Below are 24,360 nucleotides of genomic sequence, written 5' to 3'. Positions count from 1 at the left end.
ATTTGAAACAACTCATTATGGTATAAAATTGTCTATGAGCCAACATTATTATATTTTGCTTAGATATTAAATAAGATTAAGTTTGGAAGGAAAATTCTTTTTTTTAGACTAATGGAAGAAAAAGGTAATCTTTTTGCATACATTTCTTAAGTGGTAAAAATATCAGTGCTATTCTTAGATTTTGACACAGTAGAATAGTAACATATATTACTTTTGTATTTGATATATTTTTTGTCTTTAAACTCATAATTTTATAACATCAAGCAGAGTTTAATTTAGAGGAGAATCCATCATAAAAATCACCATCACAGTTACAATTCATAAGTATTTTCTGCACAAATGTGAGTACAAGGATCATATGGGAAAGAAAAGAAAAAAAAATTTGGTTGGCTCAAAAGCCCTCAGTTAATCACTTCAAAATGAAGCTGAGGAGCCTCATTGTTAGACCACTGAATTGGCTTCCACTGCAATGACTTTTGCTATTGTGTGTATTTCGAGGATTGCCAGCCTTTGAGAGAAACCAATGATTCATTGTAACAGAAATAAAATTATTTATCTTAAAGTGTCCATGCAAACATGTAAACAAAATATATTTGTATACTTCAGTACTGTGAAAACTGAATTGCTTTGTTACTTGTTTATCACTGCTCTCCAGCAGAAATTTTCTCAGTTTCTTGGCAGATTTTTGAACCATCTGCTAAATAAAATTCCCAGTAAACTGCATATTGATGATCTAAGAGATGATCCAGTTTACAAATCCTCAGTCTTGTGTGACCTTATTGGGCAAAAGTTAGGTAGGTGATAGATGAGAATTAATGAGAGGGTTTTATCAGAGCTCTAGTTATTATAAATTGTAAACGCAACAAATGTGTCAGGGATGAACCACTCAGTTCACTTGGGTTAAACCAAATCAGGATCAAAGTGGTTTATCGGTTTCTGAATTAAATGTAATTAATGGGTCAATTGGTGAACTGATTTGGGATAATTTGGGATCAGTATCAGCCATAGAATTCATAAAGCATAATGCTGAATACCAACAAAATGTGAGTGTGCTTCTACACATTTCTTACTGTCCTCCAATAACCACAAGAAGCTCCAACTTCCCACACAGAACGACATGGTTGATGATGTGATGGCACCATGCCCCATCTTGTTGATGAGTGAAGTTTCACCTCTTGATACCCAGCTCCTGATGAGATGCTGGCTTTATGTGTGACCTGTGACTATTCTGCTCCCTACAACCACTGGCTGGTGCCAGAGGTCTGAGGCATGAGTTGGGACCCTTGCATCCCACCAGCTTTGACATAGGGACGCTATCTCATTAGGCCCAGAAGGAGGTGAGGCTAGTGCGTGTTGTGTTGGTGTAGAACTGTTGCTCTGTTACCACTTTTCTGTTCCAAGGTGTCTTTTCCCCATCACAAGATGTCATGCTTCTTTAGTCTCCTCATCAACTGACTGCTTTTCTCAAAAGTCCCTTTGCAATTATCTGATTTTTGTTTAATCTGATTGATGCTAATTTCATACAAAGTTTGTCACTGATGATTTCCAATTTAGGTGTCTCTGGTTTGGGGAAACATTGTCTCAGAATATGATAGTCCATTTACACACAGTTAAAACTCACTTTACTTCCCATTGTTATAATCAGTTTTTAACCTGGGCATGTTAACAAGAGGAAGATTTCTGGATTCCTTGACAACAACTAACTTAAAATTGGTGAAGATGAGAGCTTCCAAGAAAAGTAGAAGAATCTCAGGGAATGTCTTAACACCTGGATTTGGACACACCCCCTCAAGCTGAGGACCTTTGGCCTATTTGTAGTAGTATTAGTAGCATTTGAGAATCAGGTATATCAAATAGAATTTGAATAAGCTTCCTCTGAAAAAGCAAGCATTTATTTACCAGATTAAAAATAGTTGAAGAAGTATGGAGGGCCTGAATAAGAAAAGGTGGCTGTATGTTTTAGTGTGTCTCATCTGTACCCTCTTCAGACTGATTCTCTTCTAGAGACTCCTGCAGAAACTGCTGACGTACTCTGTGCCCTTTACACATGGCTGTAAGCCAAGCCATAGGATTTTGTTATAATTCTCCTTTCCTGCACCTCTTACCGTATTGAATTTGTCCTTGGAATGGATGGCATCATTAGGAGTGAAGATTTAATTATAGTCACTTAAAGACAACTTAAGAACTGTTGTTTAATTTACTGCAATTTTAAAGTGGAATCTAGATGGGAGTTTGGAACTTCAGCAGTTCTGAAACATTGACACATAAGACACTTAGTCAAAGGTTTGTGTGGCACAAATTCATTCTCAAGGAGAAGTGAAAGGAGTAAGAATTTTTTTTTTTTTTTTTTTTTTTTTTTTTTTGGTAAAGCACTAAGAGCTTTGAGCAACCTAGAGAAGTGGAAGGTTGGAACTAGATAATCTTTAAGGTCCCTTCCAACCGAAACCATTCTATGATTTATGATATCTAAGTGTGATCTGACCCAATATTTTCAATATAAGTGATTTTTATAACTGACTTACTGGATTTTGTCAGATATGGAGATGTAGATTTGTTATAATAAATTCCATTCTGCTTGTCTTCTAATCCATAAAGCATTTCTTCTATTTAAAACATGTCTGTGAGGGTTTTGATAGATTTGGTATTTCTGACAGTATCTAATTGAATCTTATTACTTTAGCATTTGTAGTTCTGGGCTTTCTTTTCCAGTTCCTATGCATGCAAATTTGAAAATATCCATCATCTGTCATACTGTTGAAAACATGGTAAACTCATGGTAATCTGTTAGCCTGTGCCAATTATCTATCCAGACTGAAGTGCATTATTTCAGAGTGATTATTGCTAAAGATTTTTGTTGTTGTTTTCATCATCATCGTTGTTGTAATTTTTCTCTGTATAAGGAGATCCTGCTGGGCAGTCACATAGCTCCAGAGATTTTAGTTACTTTCTCAGTAATTTAAATTAATTACAAGCTATTTATTACCCCTTATATACCAAGAACAGGGAAACATAACATAACACAAAGCACTTGTACCTTAATGCAGACTAGGTTTTCCAGATTTTTATTTGGCAAGTATGTGTTCCTCTGTTTGAAATCAATGAATAATCACATCCTTAGCAATCTTAGAAACAATGTCACTGTAACCAGATAGTTTCCAACTCCAAAATATGCAGCACAGATAAATGAAAAAAAAAAAAAGAAATAAAATAAAGTCCTTGTGGCTTGGAAAAGAAGAGTTGATTTTGAGCTTGCATGCACCATCTCTTCTTTAGGTAATATCTGCCTGGTAAATGTGCTTCATTTTGTCATATTTCACATAATTTTCTCATTCAGTAATTTAATTCTGCATAGAAGCAATTCATTTGTATTTAGAAGAGCTACATTTCTACAGCCAACTTTCATTAAGTTCTCAGTTTCTCTAAGTGAATGGTACTGGCGGTTTTGGCACAGGTAAAAATTTTGTTTCCCGTTTCCCCTAGCAGCAGGCTAGTACAGAAATGGACTTCCTATCCTTCATTAAGAGTTAAAGCTTCTATGTGGGCATGTCAGAGGTGAAAGTCTGAGGCAGTGGTCTGAGGACCATGAAGGAAATGTTAATATGTGTATGCAGTTTTTCCAGTTTGTTTATTTCAGTGTATTTATAAAGCAAGACAATGCTCTTATCTTTGAGTTACAAGGCCTAGGAATGAACAAGGTGGGGAAATATGGATATCTTTTTATGCTTCACCTCAGTTCAATGGTGAGCCTAATGCAGATCTAAGGGACAGGAAAGCACATTTCATGGTTTTACACAGCATTCTACTGTCTCTCCAGTTTTATGCACAGACATACCAATGTCTTGAACAACAGTACTTGCTGGAGCTGTGAAAGGGCTGACATTTGAAGTTGAGAGGAAAGAGTGTTTTGTGCTATGGACATGTCCTAACTCTCTATCCAGGAGGTGGGCACGAATGGGGAACAAAATTTTCTTTCTTCAGCCTCTTGTTGCTGTCCCTGCCCTTCTTAGCATAATGATGGTATATAATATTAGTGGTCAGATGACTATATAACTTAATTAAAGTTGCTGGCTTCTTCAAAAGATTTGTATTTTTTAATTTTCAGTGATCTGCCTTGATATTTAGAGAAACTTTATAGGGATTCTTTAATGATAACTACAAGAAAGTAATAACTTGATACCTAATGTGATGAAAATTAAAATAGTCTCTAACCGTACCACTGTCTCCCTTTAAAATGTTTTATTATGATCAGTCAATTATTCTATCTACCTTCATTTTGGGCCCCTTCATATGGAAGTATTTGGTAACCATCTTTCAACAACAGCAGTATTAACTATAAAAATATTTTGATCTAAGGGATAGTGAAGAAAAACACCATTTCCCTAACTATTTCATGTATTTTTTTTCTCTTTCATATACATTTCCACAGCTCTCACAATTCTAGCTGCTCTCAATTATTTTTATCTTTGACTTAGTACTAACTAGTGGTTATATTCAGTTTCAATGCATTTCAATACATCTTTGCTTTCTGAACTTTGGTTCATAGCTCTTTAGGCATATAATTAAAATTAATTTAAATCTCAGACTTAGCAAAATCATATTTAATGAGATTCTACAGTCTGTCCAAATCTGTTGACACAAGAAAAAGATTTTTTTCTACTTGATGTAGGAATGGACTAAGTAAATTCAACAAGTTTTAAAGAAATCTAAAAAGTTAGGATTTTAAGATAAATTATTTCTTAACAAGATGCAAGAACACAATCCAGTATTTTTAAACTACAGGATATGCCTCAAACAGTTAAACCATGTTCTTTTTTTGCCAGTCTTTGCTACAGAGTCTACGAATCTTTAAAAGTTCGTTGTATTCAGAAAAAGATTAACTGAATGAAGGTGTTATAACTTTGCTTCCTGAAAGCAAGACTTGAAGTCAGTTAGTTGAGCATGAGTATGTCTTTGCAATTCTTTTTCATTTTTCCTCCGCTTTGCCCTGAGGTGTTTTTAGATAAAAGTTATGTTTATAACCAAATTAATTGTCACTGGTTCTTTGTTGTCAGATAATCTTTCAGTGGTGTCAGAAACCTGAGCACGTACATGATGAAATTTCTCTAATTTAGAAGCTGTATCATAAAAAGTTTTAATACACAGTAAAATACTTTAAAGTAGTATTTAGTTGCTGACAAGGTCTTTTTGTCATCTATAAAGAACTTAAAAATTACAACTAGAGCAGACAGTTTCTTTTTACAAGAGTCAGTTTTAACAGCTAGAAAATATTCAAGATTCCTTTTAAATTCAAGTTACAAAGAAAACTGGGGTCCTACCTCAAAATGCCTGTGTATTCAGATCTGAAAAAGTGAAATGTCTTCTCTTGTTCTTAAACTGAATAGTTAGATGAGAATAAGTTATTTACTATATTCATTACAGAACTTTAAAAGTGGCATTATGACTTGCATCTATTCATATTTGCTACATTATTTTGAGAGCTGACTGATTATATGGAAGAAAAATTTTCATTTTCTTTTCTCTGCCATTCACAGACATGGTGTTATCTCCTAAAAGTAACAGCACTAGCAATTACAGATAATGCTACATTGGATCACTGTGTGAAATATATTTATGCATTTTCAAATACTCTTGATTTTCAGCAAGGGATTATTTTTCACGCCTAGGATCTCAAGACATGAGCACAGGGAGCACATGGAGACTTTCTGAGATCCCTTCCAGTTGAACTCTTTGATTGCTTGATTCCTTTGTGCAGCAGATTTGCAGTGCCCAGGACCTGCTTTCTACCATGATCTAGATATCCAGAGAAGGTCTGGTCAGTAGCAGGGAAAAACAATTTTGAGTTTTGGTTTTAAAATATTTGATCAAAAGGAAATATTTGCCGGTCTGAGTACTTTGTCAGTGAAGGAACATCCAGGAATGGATGTGGATGACTGTGGAAGTCATTGTGTTAATTCTCATGGCCTCATTTCACTGCTTTCCAGCTAGCAGCTGCATATTTGAGGGGGAAGCCTCAGGTAATATAATCACTTTGTTTGAACATGTGCTGTCCCATTTATTTTCTGGAAGTTAAAAGAGGTCAAAAAAAAAATTTCTGCATGTCATATAGCACAGCTACAAGAGGACAATTTGGCCAAGGACTTGTTACTTCTCCTCATTCTGTAAATAGCAAGAAAGATTGTGTTCACTTTTTTTTTATATAAAACAAACAGGATATTTTATTTTTCAAAGACAGGAATTAAATATTTATATGGAAGCATGTTTAATCTGAGTTTGTTTTGAGTAATGTGAAGAAGAGGAATGTGTGTTTCTCAGTTTGGACCCATTTAACTTGAATTAAGAAGGCAACTTTCATTTTTTATTTTGATTATGGTTATCATTCCATTCCACAAGAAATCAAGATGTCTTTTTATTATTATTTTTTTAACACTGTGGGTTTTTTTGATGATACGAGGCTTCCTGATGGTATATTATAATGTAGAGTGTGTTGTTTTTCAGCAGATTCTTGATTTTTCATCAACTTGGAAATTTCCATTTAAATAAAAAAAGTGTTCATAGTTGGATTATACTCTAACAATATATTATACTCTAATACTGCTGTCAGTGTGTCCCTTTATACCTTAAAGTAATTTATACCTTAAAGTGATTGCCTCTGAAGTTAGGGATTTTTTTTCTCTGGTTTCTAATAGCAAACCACTTAAAATAACTTGAACTAAATTTTTTTAAATTATAATGCATATTTCTAATCTGAAGTTTATTTTTTTATAAAATCGTTGAGAGAAGCAGCACAAGCTCTTCCATGCTGGTGATCTCAGTGCCAGAGAACAGTCCCAGGATATTTAAGTCGTAGAGTTAGATGCTGCTTCTACTGTCTTTTCTTTATCACAAATGTCCTGATCTTTCATTCCTGTTTTGTTTGAAATATGATTTGCTTAGTATTTTGGAGGTCTTTTGGTGTTTTGGTCATTTATTTTCACTCTTTTGAGCTATTTGTACTAGCAAGGTCAGATAGATGCACCTATTGATTTGATATTGACAAAGTATTCATCAGGAAGAGTTCTTTATCAGAACTGGATATTTTGCACCACACAGGTTAGTTTTCAGTTTTCCCACAATCTCTTCTACATCAAGTCTTTTCTATATATAAACCAATCAATTTTTCTAAGTATAAAAAACTCCTCATCACTGTATCTTCCATCTTGAGCTTTGTGGACCATTTTGTCCTGGGAATATCACTGACTGGTTATTTCACATAAAGAGGACCAGTCATCCTCACATAAATTTATGTCCTTAATCAACTAGTAGAAAACTGGCACATGAGTCAAATATTGATGTATAATGGTTGTATAACAATTTGGTAAACTGTGACAGTAAATAGCATGCAAAGCAGGAATTTATGTTTTATTTTAATACCACACTATAAAGATAGTAAATGCCAGAGAACATGGTTCATTGTTAATGACCAAATTCTGCTCTCTTATTTGTATGAATATATTTAGATTAATTGCAACATGGATACTTGAGTTGTAGCAAAATTATTATGTAAAGAAAAAAATGTAAGTTACACACTGATCATGTCTTAAAGCTGAGCAGAATTACATTGTTTATTAGTGCTAAAAATAAGAGAGGAAAAGAGCATGTTATACTTACATCTGAATTCTTTGAGCTAGCAAGTGTTAGAGGAATTGAAGGCAGATTATTCCTTTACTGAAGGATCTGGAAAGCCTCTGTAAAATATTATTATATTGCCAAAGTGCTGAATGACAACAATTCCAATATATCATGTTTAAATCCATTTTCATTTAAACACACAGTTTTGTGCTCTACTTTCTCCTTAGGGCTTTTCAGCAAAGCTATTCCCATAATCATTCCTACAAAGATGAGTTAAAAATGTAGCCCAGAAACACATTTTGAATGAGTATTTATATTTCTGTGTAATTCAGCTTTCTTGGGAAGTATATTTTTAATATCTAACCACTTTTGCTTATATAGAGAGAAAGAATGTAGCATCATTTACAATTTTCTTCCCAGGAAGGTCCATTTTCAGTCTCCCTCCAGCAGCAATTACTCATAGAGCTATTAATATTGCTTTGAAACAACTTATGAAGCACTTGCAAGTGTCTGGAGAAAGAAGGAGATTCATATGATTTAAGTCTTCTGAAAAACTGTGATGTCCTGCTGCTACCAATATTTATTTATTTTTTTTTCTCTACAATTGCCATAAGTTAGTCCTATGTAAAACTCAAATAATGTAATATTAGATTAATAGATTAATTCAGACTAGTTTCTAGACATTTTTTTCCTGAAGTTTCAAGTGAAATAACAAATTCTTAACAAAGACTTATTAGTAGCTCCCTAATAATAACCGAATTCCATGCATTTGCTTTAGAATAAATGGTTTTCATATAGTGTTTCAGAGCAATTTTGTTTTCATATAGTGGTTTCCAAATCTTCTGAACTGTGATTGATTTGTGGTTTTCTGTCATATCATTACACCTTACTGGTACAAAGTAACCAATGCTTTCCAGACTTCTGAGCAGGTCTGCCATTTTTTTTACCAGCTTATTACAGTTGTTAACTGGTGTTTAAGTAGTGTATGATCTATGATGGTGTGTGACATAACTTTGCATACTAATTATCTGTACCTGTTGGAATGTGTGAGAGTAACATTAAAAAAGTGATTGCATTTACCCTACAGCTCTTCAGTCTAGTCATGGTTACTGTTTATTTCAGATATTTTCAGACTTAGGTATACTTTGGGAGATTTTTTTTTCTTTCCATGTAATATACATACTGTTGTCTTGTTTTTATTTTACTTTTTAAAATGCTGTTCAATAGAGAAATACATACTAAGAACAATTGCTTGTTTAAGAACCACTCCCATGAACACCCAGGAGACCTCATTGGAAACAGAAGTACTCAGAGATCTTATTATAATGAGATTCAGATAGACATGGTTTCTGTCCAAAAGTTTTGTCTAATCTAAGACCAGATAAAATGATTGAATGTGATGAACACTGCTGAGAAAATATCATCATGCCAAAATGTGAACAACACATGATGGATGTTACTTGCAGTGATTAGAACTTCGCTGGAAATGCTTATCTATGTCAGAGAAAACCAAAATATAAGAATGTACCTAGAACAGCCAGCAGCAATAACTGATTCAGAAAGGAGTCAGGAGAATGATTCAATGGGGAGATCTTCAAAATACCTGCTGCTATGTCCAGTGCTATATTCTCACTTATCTTACATAAAAATAGATGTTACTATTTAGCTATCAATGCAGGTAGTTGTTATATAACCTGTGAACTTGACAGTAATATGTTGCAAGTAGATTTTGACATGATTTTGCCTTTTAGAGTTGTACAAAACATTCTGACAAATTTCACAAAGCTTTAATTATTATTTAACAGTGATTTGTATTTTAACTTTTTGTGAATTAGCAAATGTTGAAAAATAATTTTTAAAAATAGCCAAAAGCCAAAGCAGTGGAAATCAGTGTATTCAAAATTTTGTAAAAAATGCCTCCTGGATTTAAAGATATGGATTATTTCTCACCAAACATAAATATGTTTTAAACACTTTGGATGACAGGGGAAAATGGAAGTTCCTTTATGTTCTTTTCAAATTGTGTTTTTAGCATCAGAGATAGGATCTCTCCCTTCAAGAAAATTCCAGTGCTAAAGAAGATTAACTACTGCAGGACAGCTTCTTCATTAGGTTGTGTATTTTTAATTTTCTGTGTGAAATACTTTTCATTGACAAAGGAGATTTGGAAAGGTAAAAATAACAAGGAGACAGATTAAAAAGCAGTACAATGAGGAATATATGTGGTGTTGAAGGCATTATTCCAGATGCATTGGCATCAGTGCTAACAGTCTGTGAGACCTTTGAAACACAGCTAAATGAGTATGCTTTGTAGGTTTCTGTCCTCTTTCTGTTAGTCTGCCTAGGTCTTACTAATTAAAGATAGATTTTTTGTCTCTGAGCCATGGTTCAGTATGCCTGTAAATTTCTCTATTTGTGTGCTTCATTTACTTCTGTGTTCGAGCACACATGTGGGTGTGAGTAGGCAGGGTAGTAGCCTCCCTTCTACCAGAAAGCTGAGCACGGAGCATATTTCAGACTTATGCTGACCAGCATTTGCCAATAATATATTACCTCATTTACCTCATAATATTTACCTCATTTCATAGTTAAAAAAAAAAAAAAAAAAAAAAAAAAAAAAAAAAAGAAAGAAAAGTTACTTAAGCAGCTTATTAGGCTGAAATTTAACAATTAACTGAATTCAAAACTAAACAAATTAAGACTACTTTCATCTATGTGATGCTTAGGGCCATGTTTCTATTGTGTGTAGGAAGAATTAAAAAAAAAAAAAAGCTTGTAAAAACTTTGCTTTTCATTAGGAAAATTTTGTTTTCTCTGGGAGACAAGAAATGGATGTTGATGATCCTTTCATTATGAGGAAAAGATGATGTGAATAATAGAAAAACACAATGGAGGTAATTAATTAATGCTGACAATTAAATTACACTAGTTCCAAATGATGTCTTTGAGCAAAATGAAAATAACCCACAATCTTGTAATAAGGATTTTTCTACATTTGAGAAGAGAAGATATTTTTTATTAAATACTCCAGATGAACTGCCTGGATTACCTGTTTTTCTTACTCTGTTTCTGCTTTAATGAATTTCTTCTGTTAAAATAGGAAAATGTCTAATCTGAAGCTATTGCACATAGTTAATCCACAGAATCCTTGCAAATGGTGTAAATCAGATGTTCTAATTCAGTGTCTGTCCTAAATCAGCAAAGTTGGTTTGTTTCTGATTTTCATATAGATGATTTCAGATTTCATAGAAACACAGAATGCCAGGTTGGAAGGGACCTCAAGGACTATCAGGTCCAGCCTTTCTAAGTAGGAACATAGTTTAGATGAGACAGTTCAGCACCTTGTCAATCTGAGTCTTAAAAGTTCCCAGTGTTGGGGAATATGCTGTCCAACTGTTCTCATAGTGAAAAATTTTCTTCTGATGTCCAATCATGATCTCCCCAGGAGTAACTTGCACCCATCACCCCTTATCTTTTCCATGTCACTCTATGTTAAAAGGGAGTCTCCATCTTTTTGGTAGCCAGCATTCAAGTACTGGAACATGTCAATAACATCTTTGCTATGCCTTCTTTTATCCAGGCTTAACAAACCCAGTTCTCTCGGCCTCACACAGCAGGCTTCCCAGTCCTTTGATAATCACTGTGGCCCTCTCTAAAACCTCTCCAGCCTCTTTGCACCTTTTTTGTACAATGGGGACCAGAGGCTTTGTAGAATGGGATGATAATTTCATTATCTTTGATGGTGATGCCCTTGTTGATGTGACACAGGGTGCTGTTGGCTTTCTTTGTTGTTGCAGCAATATTGTTTACTCATGTTGAGCTCATTGCCCAATAAGACCTCTGAGTTTCTATCCACAGAGCTGCTCTCCAGCCAGTTGGATCCCAGTCTGAGCTGCCTTCCTGGAATGTGTTTTCCAAAGTGCAAGGCACATATTCACATTGAAATTAACCCACTCTTCTAGCCCGTCCACGTCTTCCTAGTGTGTGACTTTCCCTTCTGGAGTCTCTACTTCCCCACTCAACATGCTATGAACTTCATCAGAGTGCACTCAGTGCCAACATCCAGATCATTTATGAGGATACTAAACCATGTTGGACCCAAATTGAACACTGGAGGACCCTGCTTGTGACTGGTTGCCCATTTGAAAAAGAACTATTTACTGCCACTCTCTGAGTGCAGCCTGTCAGCCAGCATTCCACCCATCACACAGACCACTTGTTTAGGCCATAACACATCAGTTTCTCTAAGAGGCAGCTATGGGTGATGATAAAAAAGCCTTGGAGAAGTCCAGGTAGACATGGCTCACCCTGCATCAAGCAAGCAGGTTACTTTGTCATAGAAGATGATCAGGCTTGTCAAGCATTGTTTTATATCGGTGGGTCTGTGTTGGTTTTTTACAATCATATGCTTCATTTGACTTGTGACAGTCCCCAGGAGGATTTGTTCCCTAACTTTCTGAGATACTGAAGTAAGGCTGATGGTACTTTAATTACCTGGGTCCTTCTCTGAACCCGTCTTCTAGATGGGGGTGACATTAACCTTTCTTCCAGTCATACTTGAATTGATTTGCAGATATAACATTTAGAATCTGGAGAACATAAAAAGAAAAAAAAATCAGAATTTTAAACTAATCCATTTCTAAGGACACTATGAACCTTTTATAAGATTCTTATGAAAGATTGTTCCATCCTTATAAAAACATTTACAGAAAATAAGTTTTGAAGGAGCAGTTCTTGCAAGATAATACCGAGAAAGTGCATTCTCATTTAATCAGGGAATGAGGTGCTGAAGAGGTAATGTTTTTAGAGTAAGAAAATTAAGTTTATATTTGGCCTATATTCAGTGAAGTTTCTTAGTGGATTAGAGGTTGTCTACAGATAGGATTGTCTATATAATTAGGCTTAGATTCATCCTATTATTTGATATATTCTCAGGTGTCTCAGTGGAAGTTTATTAACTTTTAGTGCACTGTTATGTAACAGAAGACAGTACCTGCAGAATAATTCAGATTTCAGGTATGCAGGAGTACCTAAGATGTGCTCACCTTTGACTGTATTTGTTCTTATGTGCTTCAAATGCCTGAAGTGTTGGTGTTAGGAGTCTAATCACATCCTGGACAGTGAAACAATGTCAATTTCTGCAGTAAAAACTATCCTTTTCTGCAAGTAAATTAGATTTCCAAGCCATTTTGATACTGAAAAGCATTTCTAGAAACACCAGAATTTACTGAGATACTTTAAACTGCCTTCCTACAACATTCCATATTCATTCCTAGTCCTAGCTGTAATTTAGTTATGATCTGGCCTAAATTAGTTAAACAAATTACTGTCTGCAATGGAAAAATTTCCTAAAGTGTTAAGTTTTCTAAGATTCCTAATTACAACAGTGTGAGATTCATCTCATTTAACTCTGGGCACCTGAAAGCTTGTCACCTAAGTTTTAGGTAACCAGGATCCTTGAGTCATCAGAAGAAAGAAATAGGCATCTTCAGGGGAAATTGATGCTGCTTGCCTGAAAATCATTTTCGAAAGGAAGCAACTGCTAATTGAAGGTGACAGTTGCTCTGCAGTGACTCTCCTCTGCTGGATGTCATTATTGCACACATAAGGTTAGGTGAAATGAATCCCATTGTTATCTAAAATTCTGAATTACTGTACTCTTCTCTTGTCTTACCCTCTTGTACCCACACAGAGCAGCTCATGAACAGGTTTACCATGTTTGACAGTTTAATGCTTCATACAATTGTCTCTACAAGCTTCAATTTTCTTTATTTCTTTTTAATTTTATAATTTGGAGCTTTAAATATATTTTCTGACATTCAGCCTGATCATGTAAACTCCATATATTTCAAAAGTGCTTTCTGGAAAGTGTGCACACAATTTACCTTCTGAATTGTTCAGTTCACTCAGCAAAGCCATTACTATATAAAAGTCTAATTTTCAACCAAGTTTATTTTTATTTCTAATTTTATTTTTATCAGTTCAATTAATGTGTCTGGTTCTTTGCGTGTTTTTTATTAAACCTTTTTTTTCCTCTTTTCCTTTGTTTTTGGTTTTGAATATTTGCATGTGTATTTAGACTTATTATTTTAATATATTTTAGTCTAGTCACTGAAAACTTTGACATCTGCTTTACATAAATCTTTTTTTTTTCCTAAGAGCAATGGTTCTTTGTAGCTATCCTGGGATTCTGTTGGTGTATATTCAATATCCTTCTTCACACAGATTTCCACTTTGGACAAATAATTTGTGTCTTGGCAGTTCACTTCTTTCTACTTTGCAGAGAATAAATCCATTAGCCTTCTGCAGATCTTATATACCACTCCAGTATGAGCCAGGAATAGTCTCAAGGTCTGCTACTGCTCTTAATATCAGCCCCCAAACAAAAATCCTGGTCATGTCTTGCTAAAGATTTTTCCTAATTTTACTGTACTTAAAGCCAGTGGAAATTATTTCATGATCTTAACAACCTTTTTTCTGTTTAACACTGGCAACTTTTTGTTTGTTCGTTTGTTTGTTTTGTTTTGGTCTCTGAGTTAAAAGAAAGCTGCAAAAATTTAGCCATTTTTTTTCAATGAGGTAGACAATAGTTTTGCCAGATTCTTTGTTTCCTGAGAGCCATTAGGAAACTGCAGTTTGGGGAGTATCTTCAGCATTGCAACAGAAGTGGGAGAAAAATTTTATTCCTGCTTTTATTCCTGATTGTACTACCTGATAGATAAAATCAGACAGAACTCAAGAAGCAGGAAAAGATTACTTTGGAATCTGGAACTTATACACAATAGGGGAAGTCTGTTCCTAACCATGACTGTTTGGGAAATGTGGTTACTTAAGGCAAAATTTTTACACTTGAGAATGCCATAAATTCTGCTTAAGTAGCTACATTTTTCTTTTCTATTCTGCTGTTTAGGCATCAAGCTACCAATAACATTTCAACATTATTCTCTCCTTTCTAGAGTACTTTCAATTTAACCACTTGCAGGGACAAGGCAAAGGACCCTTTTCAGATAGACATATTTATTCAGCATGGAGATTTAATTTCATGATTACAGTTTTAAGCTTGTGTTTAAGTTTCACAGAAGTCAATGGCTCTTAAAGCACATGCTTGAAGATAAGCATGTACTAAAGTGCTTCTCTAAATTGAGACAGATTTAAACGCATGCTTAAGTGAATTCATGACTCGGGGACCTGATTATATCCAGGGATAAACTCAGGTAGCTCTAGTGAAATTAATCTAGCATATACAGTTTTTAATTTTAATTCATTCTTTATATCTAAGCCAGTTTCCCCTAGAGTTTCTCATTTGATGCTTCAAAATAATTTATGTTCTTTTAAAATTATAACTATACAAGTTTGCAATACTTTTTTTTTTTTTAAATTAATCACACTTTGCTGAAATTATGTATCTCAGCATGTAATCTCACTCTCTGATTTCTCATAACACTGTCAAGTAAAACTGTCTTTCATTCCTACCTCACAGAGTGTAAACAAAATGTGCTAATGGAATCCACTCTGGAGCTTCATTTTTTATTACAAAATAAATCAGTCAGGATGTTGTTATCTGTGTCCCTTAAAGCATGTTTGCATCTAGAAATTGGTGGAGAGCGGACTGGAAATGGTGAAAAAAAAAAGAGCATTCTTTGGTAGTATGTTTTGTTTGAAACCTGTGTTGGATATTTTAAAGAACAGGAAAACAGGAAAGAAGCATTGATGTAAACAAATTATCACTTATTCTAGATGAAAAATGAACTAACTTCACAGGTATCCAAGGGAATGTTACTTTAACATGTTCACAGCTAAGGCTAGAACCAGAGTCAAAGCATTTTGGAACACCATGTGCATTACCCTTATTAGAATGAAATCATCACATTGCCTCCTTCTGTCCAAATGCTATATGCTTAATGCTGCTCCCACCAATTCAGTTTATTTACAAGACAGGAACACTGCTAATGGTATTTTTTTTTAAATCTGATTGTTGGCCATTATTTTGTTAGCTTATGCCTTGAATGCACTTGAACTGTGCAATCAAAGTCATGTTGGGAAAAACCTCTTGCAGCTTTGTTTATTTTTGTGCTGTAAGTGAAGTTACTCAAAGTACCTTTGAAAACTCAAAGCTGAGTACTTCACATGAGACTTTTCACTCATATTCAGTGCCTCTGGCTTACAAGCAAGTGTCATATGGCTGCAATTAGAAGGATGTCACTAAAACTTCATTGTAAGTAGGGTAACATATGCTCTTAAGGGGTTTGTTTCAGTTTCCAGTGCTTTAAGTCTTGCTGGTGTTGGGAGTCACATCTTTCACAGCTAGTCAGCCTTCCCATTTTAGACATGTCAGCTGACAGGGTGCCAGTTAAAACACCTTCAGGAAATGTTGACAAGTATCTGAAGGGAAAGCCAACTGCTCCAAATAAACAAAGATGACTAAGGAAAAGGAGTGGCAAAATTTGCTCCAGAGGTGGTACAACTATCAATCAAGCAGGCTATGGGTGGCATCTTAGGAATGTCTCTTGTTGAGGGGTAGTGGTGGGAAGGGTTTTCAGTAATTCTACCTTCTTCTGTGGGAATGGCCAAAGGCTTGCCAAACATGAGCCAGAACTAGGGACAGCAAGTAATTAGAAAACAAAACAAAAAAACCCCAACCAAACAGCACTGATAGAACAGAGATGAGAGAAATATGAGGAGATGTGTGACATTCCTGCTTATCACAGAAGGCTAAGCTGCAAAATTCAGTCATATTACAGGAAGAAACAGCCAGGATTAGCAAGGGAGACTCAGGCTGCATGCCTATATTCTTAAAATACATAGCTGCAAATTAGGTCGATGTGTTTACAAAGAAATGCCTTGCAGAGCTATTTTCTCATTATGTATTTATTATAAGAGGGGTAGTCATTTGACTCAAGTTCTCAATTCACTTTGGCACATGTACAATCAAATTTTCCTAGATTTCAGCATAATCTTTACATTTACTATGTGAAGAGAGCAGGGAAATCAATCTGCAAATTGCACATTTGAAGGCTATAACAACATACTGCCATTTGGTCTTCCTTCATGCAATTTTTTTTTCCCTGACAGAGATTTTTTTTCCCCTTTCATTCAAATCCTTTATTTCACAATTTTTCTTTCCTTCCGGTACTGCTCACATCTCAGTGTATGCTAGTAATTTTGTTCTGGCTATCAGAAAACTTAGCAATTTAATGTACTGGACAGAAAGCTACTATTCTTAATTATTTCGCCATATGCCCAAATATATTATTTCAGTTAACCCAAATATATCATTTTGGTTATGAACATTAAGGAAAAAAAAATCATGCTACAGATAAAATTTTCAGTCTGTTGTATGAATGAGTTCATCATTACTTTCATAAAAGCCATAAATTTATTCCCTTTACCATCTGTGTTAAAGTTCTTATGAAGGAGGTGCTAAGATTCCAGCCAATACTCATATCAACTAATATTTTAGCTTTGCCGCAAAAACTTTGGCTACTTGGCAGTGATGAAGATCTTTACTAGATTATGTGTTTGTCAATAGGATCTCCACAACTTATAGTAAAATAAAATAAAAATAAATTAAAATAAAAATCTTTAGCAATTTATAGCCATGGGAAGAAAATATTTTTCTGAAACTTCTGAAATCTTTTTTCCCAGCAAATTCTGCTTTTATACAAGAGAAAATATGCTTAGAATGGCAAAGTTCAGTAATACATCTGCTTTACTATATGTCTTAAAGGTAATAGGTGTGATAACATTGAAAGTGTTAAATATGCAAGTAGTACCAAGGGTATTTACAATTTCTGGGTGATGTCCTCATTCTTTATGACTTCAAGATACCATTACACTATCATATCCTATTATAGTTGTGCCAATATGATTTTTAAAAAGCAAGGAAACAAACAAACAGGCACACCAACACCCTGACAAACAAAAAGCCGACCTGCCTAAACCACCCTTAATAACATTAAGAGAACAAAAGATGTCTGCAGAAAAGTTAAATTGGGAAAGTTCAGAAACTGACCATATGGACAAGTTATTTAGAAACTATGCTAATATTGACTAACAAAAGCGGTATTTCTTAATGGGGTGCTTTTAAAAAGGATAAAACACAGTCGTTTTGAATAGTGCAAGAGTAGTTTCAGAGTTGCTCATCTCAAAATAAACTTTGTTTCTGAAGTCCTCTTGGGAGGGCTTTTGTAATTTTCTGACAACAGTATCAATAGTCACAGCTGACATATTTTTTAGAAATGTCCATATTTTGTCCATATTTATTAGAAATTTTAATATTGACAGTAGTAGAAAATAAGGAAGGGAAGAAATACAGCATATTTATCTTACATCAAATACACCTAGAAATTTTATTATTTCTTTTGATAAGGTGTCCTGATTAATCATGTTGGAACTGACTACCTTCTCAGAATTAGTGTGAAATTTTTAATGCTATTAGACAGGATATTAAGCTTAGAAGTGGCTTATAGTTACTGCTCTGTCAAGGTCATTATTAATTAATTTTTTTTCTGCATGGATGAAGAAAAAAAAAACAGTGATACTTCAGTGAACATATTTGCATTAGTATTTTGATTTGAATCAGTTGTGCTGTTTACAACAAAATCCTCTGCTTTTTCTTGTTTGTTTTTGTTTCTTTGGTTGGTTGGTTGTTTTTTTGTTGTTCTGGGTTTTTTTTTTCTGCATTGTTTTGACATACAGAGAAGTTTTAATTCACCATTTCTGTTTTAAGATAGACTTCTTTCAGAGAGAGCTAAGCTCTGACAGGTATGGTCCAAATGCTTTCTTACCCCACATGAGATAGGGGTAAGAATGAAAAATTGGACCTTTGGGTGGCTTCAAGTGACACAGATGGTAGGGATGTTCAGTCCAGAGGGACAGTTATAATAGTGGTGGGATTTACTAAACCATTCTTTTTTTTTCCACACTACTTTTTATTGTGGGAACAGCCCATGGTAACAGACTGGACTCTGGAAGCTGAAAGGGTACTACCCCATCCATTATGACAAAAAAAACCTAGCTATAAAAGGATGGAAACTTACAGTTTACTCCAGTGAAAATTCAATGTAAAATCCACTGAAACACCTACTCCAATTTTACAACAGAAAGTGTATGTTTTCTGAGGGGGGTGGGTGAGAAGAACGATAATTCTCAATTACAATGTCTTGAATCCTGTCCGAGCACTGTTACACATTTCAGTAGCAGAGCCACAAGTGTGTAAACACTGCTTTCAATTTCTAGGTTATCTTCTCAAATCTGGGACTGAGAAATTATATTTTTAATAATTAAAATAAAAACCACACATTCCATTATGGCAAAAATCATACGCAAAATTCTTATTAATTACAGCCAAACCATTATATTCCTATGAAGTGTATTTCAATTTATGTAGAAGAAAGGCTGGTTTGTGTTCTATGCATTTGCTGTTAAAATGCAAAACATGGAGAAATTGTGGACTCTAGGAGTGAAATTATGAGATTAGCACACAACACATCAGTTGAGAAACTCATAGTGAGAGTGCAGGTTCTATCTGCTTAGTACAAGCTGGTGGTGCTTTTGTGTAGACTTAGAGTTGTATTGATTCAGTACAAACACACAGTGGGGGCATGTTATTATGTAGATTATCTCATCAGTTAGTCAATGTAGGAATATAGAAGATGTTAACTTGTGCATTTGAGAAAGCAGAATGGTACCTCATTTGAATGAATTGTCTTCAGCTTGCTATCAAAGACTCTCTGATCAGAGACTATCAAAGAATTGGCTTACCTTTCGGGTGTGTTACAAGTAATGATTTTTCATTTGCAAGGAAAAAAACAACTTTGCTAGTGCTGTGACAATTGTTTGAGGTGTTAGGATCAAGATGCTTGTGAATACAAATAGAGCATATATATTTGTACTGTAGTAATTAGTGAGTATTATAACAGATTCTGTGATTCATATTAATCACTTTTACCCTGGATCCTTACTGTGCAAATTCAAATCGTACTAAAGTGCATGAGTTAAGGCTGTTTTCAGTCTATTTTCAAATAATCCAAAAATTGGTAATTTGAAATATGGGGGTTTAATTTATGGAAGAATGGTTTTGTCCTCGTTCCTTTGTGGTAAAGATTTGTGAATTGTCTGTGTGGAAACTGCTTACTTAAAAATAATGTCAAAAGCATGCAGTGTCAAGTACAATGGCAATGCACCTGTTTCTGCCATCAGCATTTGCTCACCATGAAAGATCTGTGAGATCTACTGTATGGCAGTCATGAAGGCGATAACCCCTTATAAACACCACATCTTGAGATTAATAAACACTCTCTTGGTTTCAGCATCTGGAGTGCGAGTTCCATTTTGCATAAGATGACCTTGGTCAAGGCAGTGTAAAAGAAGTATGTGTTTCTGAATTTATAACTTGCCATTAGCACCATCTACAAAGAAATAACATACATCCCTATTTTCTGCTTTTTTACTTTATCGATATTACTTTACAGCACTATTCATCCAGGAGATATACAAAAGAACATTTTTACCTCTGTTGTTCTCAGTGCTGTGTCTTTCAAGATAATACAGGAAAAACTCTCTGAAGGATACTCATAGAATCCTCTTTGTTCTAGGGCCAAATTCAATAGCTGCTGATGTCAGCTGAAAGATTCATATTGAATTCATTGAGTGCCTCACCTTTATTAACCTTTATCCAACACGAGCTAGATAGTCACCACAGGTAACCTATTGCAATAGACAGCTGGCAAAAAGTAGCATACCAGTAACTTCTCATTACTGTACATGTTGGGTTTCTGAGTTCGTATCTTTCCACGCTGGGTCTTCTGGATGTATCGTTTTGAAGGCAATTCATCTTCATCGTTTCTGTACTGAGAGAACAGAATCTACTCACCAATTTTATAGGCAGCAATATTTTTATTGTAGTTCAAAAAAGACTCCTAAGGGCATGACTATTTTATTTTTTTAGGGATATACTGTGTGTTTTCACTATTATGAATGATGACTTTGCTATACTAGTGGAAAAATTGTAACTGTCATATTTTTATGGATTGCCCAACTGTTTTGATTTATTGTACTAGTGTCTTTTCAAACTGTCCTGGAGAAGGACAGGGGTGATATCCATTCTATGCGTGCAGTGTTTCTTAGCTGCTATTCATAAAATCTTTAGAGCAGAGATAATAGATCCATAGTCCTCCAAAAGTGACTGACCTAAAGGTAGCAAGCTTAAGGAAATTATCAGATGTGAGCAGCAATGTATTTTCTGATACTTTTGGATTTCAGTTTTCTTTTCAAGTTATCTGAGGCATTAAACAACATTAGGAATCCCCTGAGGCAAGATGTTGCCTAAGAGCTAAAGATGGAGTGGCTTCAGAATTTGCATACTGATGATATTAAAAAAAAAAATCTGAAGAGCCAAAATCAACACTGTTTTAGATCACATGAGGGATTTACACATAAAAATAATTTTAAAAATTATTGTCAGTTAAGGAATGATGAGCAAAAACCAGCATGAGATGGATAGATGTTTTGAGATACAGCTACCAATTATTTCTGAGTGAAATTTTTCTTTAGTTTGTACCCAGTGAGTGCCTTCTGATTCATAACATGGTTTAGGTATCCCCATCTGTTGAACTGAAGTATTCCACATGGTAAGTTTAGTAAAATAGCTGAGTAGAACACTTCAGAATCTAGTCACACAATAAAGCCACATAGTTGTGGATTTTGAGACCATCTGCATTGTGAATATAGCAACAAGTCATTCACATCATTTACCATACAATAACAGTCAGGGAGCTATTTTAGGAGCAATGGTCCTTACATAGCAGACATCTAGCAAGAAACTGCAAAATACAATTTACTTCAGTGCTTCACAAAGATTAACTTTATCCTTGGGAGGCTAATAACCCTAGGCTCCCTTAATAGTCCATGGAAAGAAATAAGCTCTTTTGGTTGCTTCTGAGCAGAACCCTTACTTGAAGGATGCAGACCATTTGGAAAGAGTACAGAAGAAATCAAGAAGAAATTTCAAAACACTGATCTGCTTGTAAAGATTGTGGAAATCAGATCTGTCGTGAAGTGGGGATGACAGGGGGATATCATCAGTTTAAAATATATAACAGGCTTCTGCAAAATCTGTTCTGCATATAGACAGTGAATAAGAAAAATCAATAATGCCTCATGGAAGATTTATATTAAACAATAGGGAAAATATTCCAAAAATACAGACAGGGAAACATATTGAAATACTTTCTCTGAGTGGATTACAAAGTCTATCATTTGTGGGCTATGAGAGCAGGTGAGGCAGGGGAGGCATCTGTCAGGAATGCCATAAATATAACTAATTCTACCCGAGGAAGGAAGTAGACTGGATAACCTCTGGAGGTTTCTAAAAGTCCTATGATTTTGTGTCTTTCTCAAGAAAACGCCTATTTGGTGGGATGGGCTTGGGAGATTAGTCACTTTAAATGAACTTTAACCTTTGTACCCATTCCTGGTTTAATGAAGGAATATCAATAATGCAGGAATATCAAGCTGTCAGGATGCTCTGTTTCCCATAAGAGTTCACATGCCCATGGATTCTTTGCTTCAATTCTTGTCTATGTATAGCACTTCATAGATAATCCATTTCACATTATATTACCTTCTTATAATACATATATATATTAAAGAATTTGTTGTTATTACCTTCAGTATTTTCCTAGCTATCTTCTCCTAAGAGATTGGATTTTGTAGAGAGAACCACAAGTCCTCAGGTGTCGCCGATAATGAACTGGGAGCTTAGGCCCAGCTGTGCCCAATAATTAGGGCCTGCCCCAGCCGGAAATGGGCGGGGCTGAAGGGCAAAATAAAAGGCATGCTCCCAGAAGCAGAGAGATGCCTGGGAAGAGAGATGGCAGGAGAGCTCCGGAGGAGAACCGTGTCCCCAAGAGAAGGGCTCGCTGCAACAGGATTTCATGGTGTTTCTATTTTTAGGATGGTAACTCAACTTACTAATAAAGTGTTTTGAACTGTGAGTCAAGTTTTATACACAGTTTTTATTCTGATGCTTAAAGTTTTTTTGATCACCTCTTCATTCACTACTCCAACTGAAAATGCTCAGGCTTCAAGGATATCTTTTCAATTTATTGCTGCCATTGATATACAGATGAAGTAGATGACGTACTGGATTTGTTTCTCTCTTCATTTTTACCGTTGATGTAGAAAGCAATTCCTACCAACTAAGATCACTTAGTTCAGCTTTGTCAGTCAATATTGTTTATTTCCATGTGTTGGATTACAAAAAAATGTTGTGACTTTGCTTCTACTGGATATGTTACCAAGTGCACCGTTTAGGTACAAACTATAACTATTAAAATAATAAGAGATTAAGATTTCAATGGAAAATTTGGAGGACTACTTTCACATTTAAAACTGATATAAGCAACATTTTTTTCTTTAATCAGCAATTCCTTGAAATGAAAGCTCCTTAATATTTTCACCAGCTTGAAATTCTGAACAAGTGCTTAGAACTAAGAACTTGTATTGTTATTTCTTGATATTCAAATTAAACCTATAATTTTTGCTAGCAATTTATTTATGTTGAATATATAAGATTCAATATATATTTTAATTAGACTTTTATTCATGACAACACCAAGTATATTGATGATTAACAATTTTTCTGTCAGACATTACCTTTTGTCCTTTTGTTATGACATGTATTAAACTCTCACAGTCACTTGTATTTAAATATTTTACCAAAGTTTATCTGTTGAAAAACCCCAAACAAAAAAACAACGCCCCAAAGCCAACCACTATAAACATTACCAAAGGTTTTGTACTAGAGAAGTATTAAATAGGGATATATTAAAATGGTCATGTACTTTCCTCTGTGGATCTGACCCTACAATCACATACTCAAATTGTTAATATTTAATTTAAAGGAAAACTCATGAATTCACTAGAAGTACTCAAATGTTAATGCAAGCGTAGGTATTTAAAATTGTATTAGCTCCCTACACTAAGAGTTAAATATCATCCGTATCTTAGTGCATTATACGTTAAAACATACTTGGCAAAACTATAGATGTGTTAAGTCATATGATTTCCCATTTTTCTGTTATTTATTTATTTATTTTATTCTAATAAATAAAGAAGCAGGTAATCTCTTTTTTACCTTTTCTTTTCTTTTTCCCCCACACAGTGGTACAAGTGGTGCAATTTAAAGAGCCTGTACAATCCTGCACTCATACGAGGTGATGTTCTGCTACTTGAAGTGCACAACAGTTATACATCAACTAGCAGCTACATAATAACAAAAAAAAAAATGAAACAAAAGCATGGCTTGTATAATTATGTGGCAAAGCAATTTACTAGAAAACCTGTTATATTTTCTTAATAGTAGTAGAGGGCCCAGCAAATAAGAATGGTAAATTATTGTCATGCAAAACATTAGTAAGCTGCATAATGTCCAATAGCACAGAGGACATAAATCAACAATAGTATGGGCAAGAGAATGTAAAATTCCTCAGTATTGTGTCAAGGAACTGCAGGCCACCTTCATTCTTATTCTGCTCAGCATTTCTCTTTGTTTTGTTCTGTAGGCATACTTTGCTAAGAAAAGTTAGGTGATCTGAATTCAGGCCGCAGTATGTAAATCAGTAGAAAGTTGCTGAGATTTATATTCTTTAAAATCATTAGTCTGCTGAAAAATTTTCTGTAAACACATTGTTTCTGGGGATTTTCTACATGAGAAGAGCAGTGCCAGTCCTTCAGGTTTACATGTTTATA

At 34.7% G+C, this 24,360-nt stretch overlaps 1 protein-coding gene across 2 annotated transcripts in view; it reads left to right on the top strand.

The window, feature by feature from the left end:
- Nucleotides 1–24,360, top strand: part of PCDH9 (protocadherin 9) — a 673,217-nt gene that overhangs the window by 607,665 nt on the left and 41,192 nt on the right. The gene's annotated exons all lie outside the window — the stretch shown is intronic.

Source organism: Heliangelus exortis, chromosome 1 (genome assembly GCF_036169615.1).
Source record: "Heliangelus exortis chromosome 1, bHelExo1.hap1, whole genome shotgun sequence".
Lineage (NCBI taxonomy): Eukaryota > Metazoa > Chordata > Aves > Apodiformes > Trochilidae > Heliangelus > Heliangelus exortis.
Note: the sequence above shows the minus strand (reverse complement) of the source record. Positions and strands in the feature narration are given on the sequence as shown.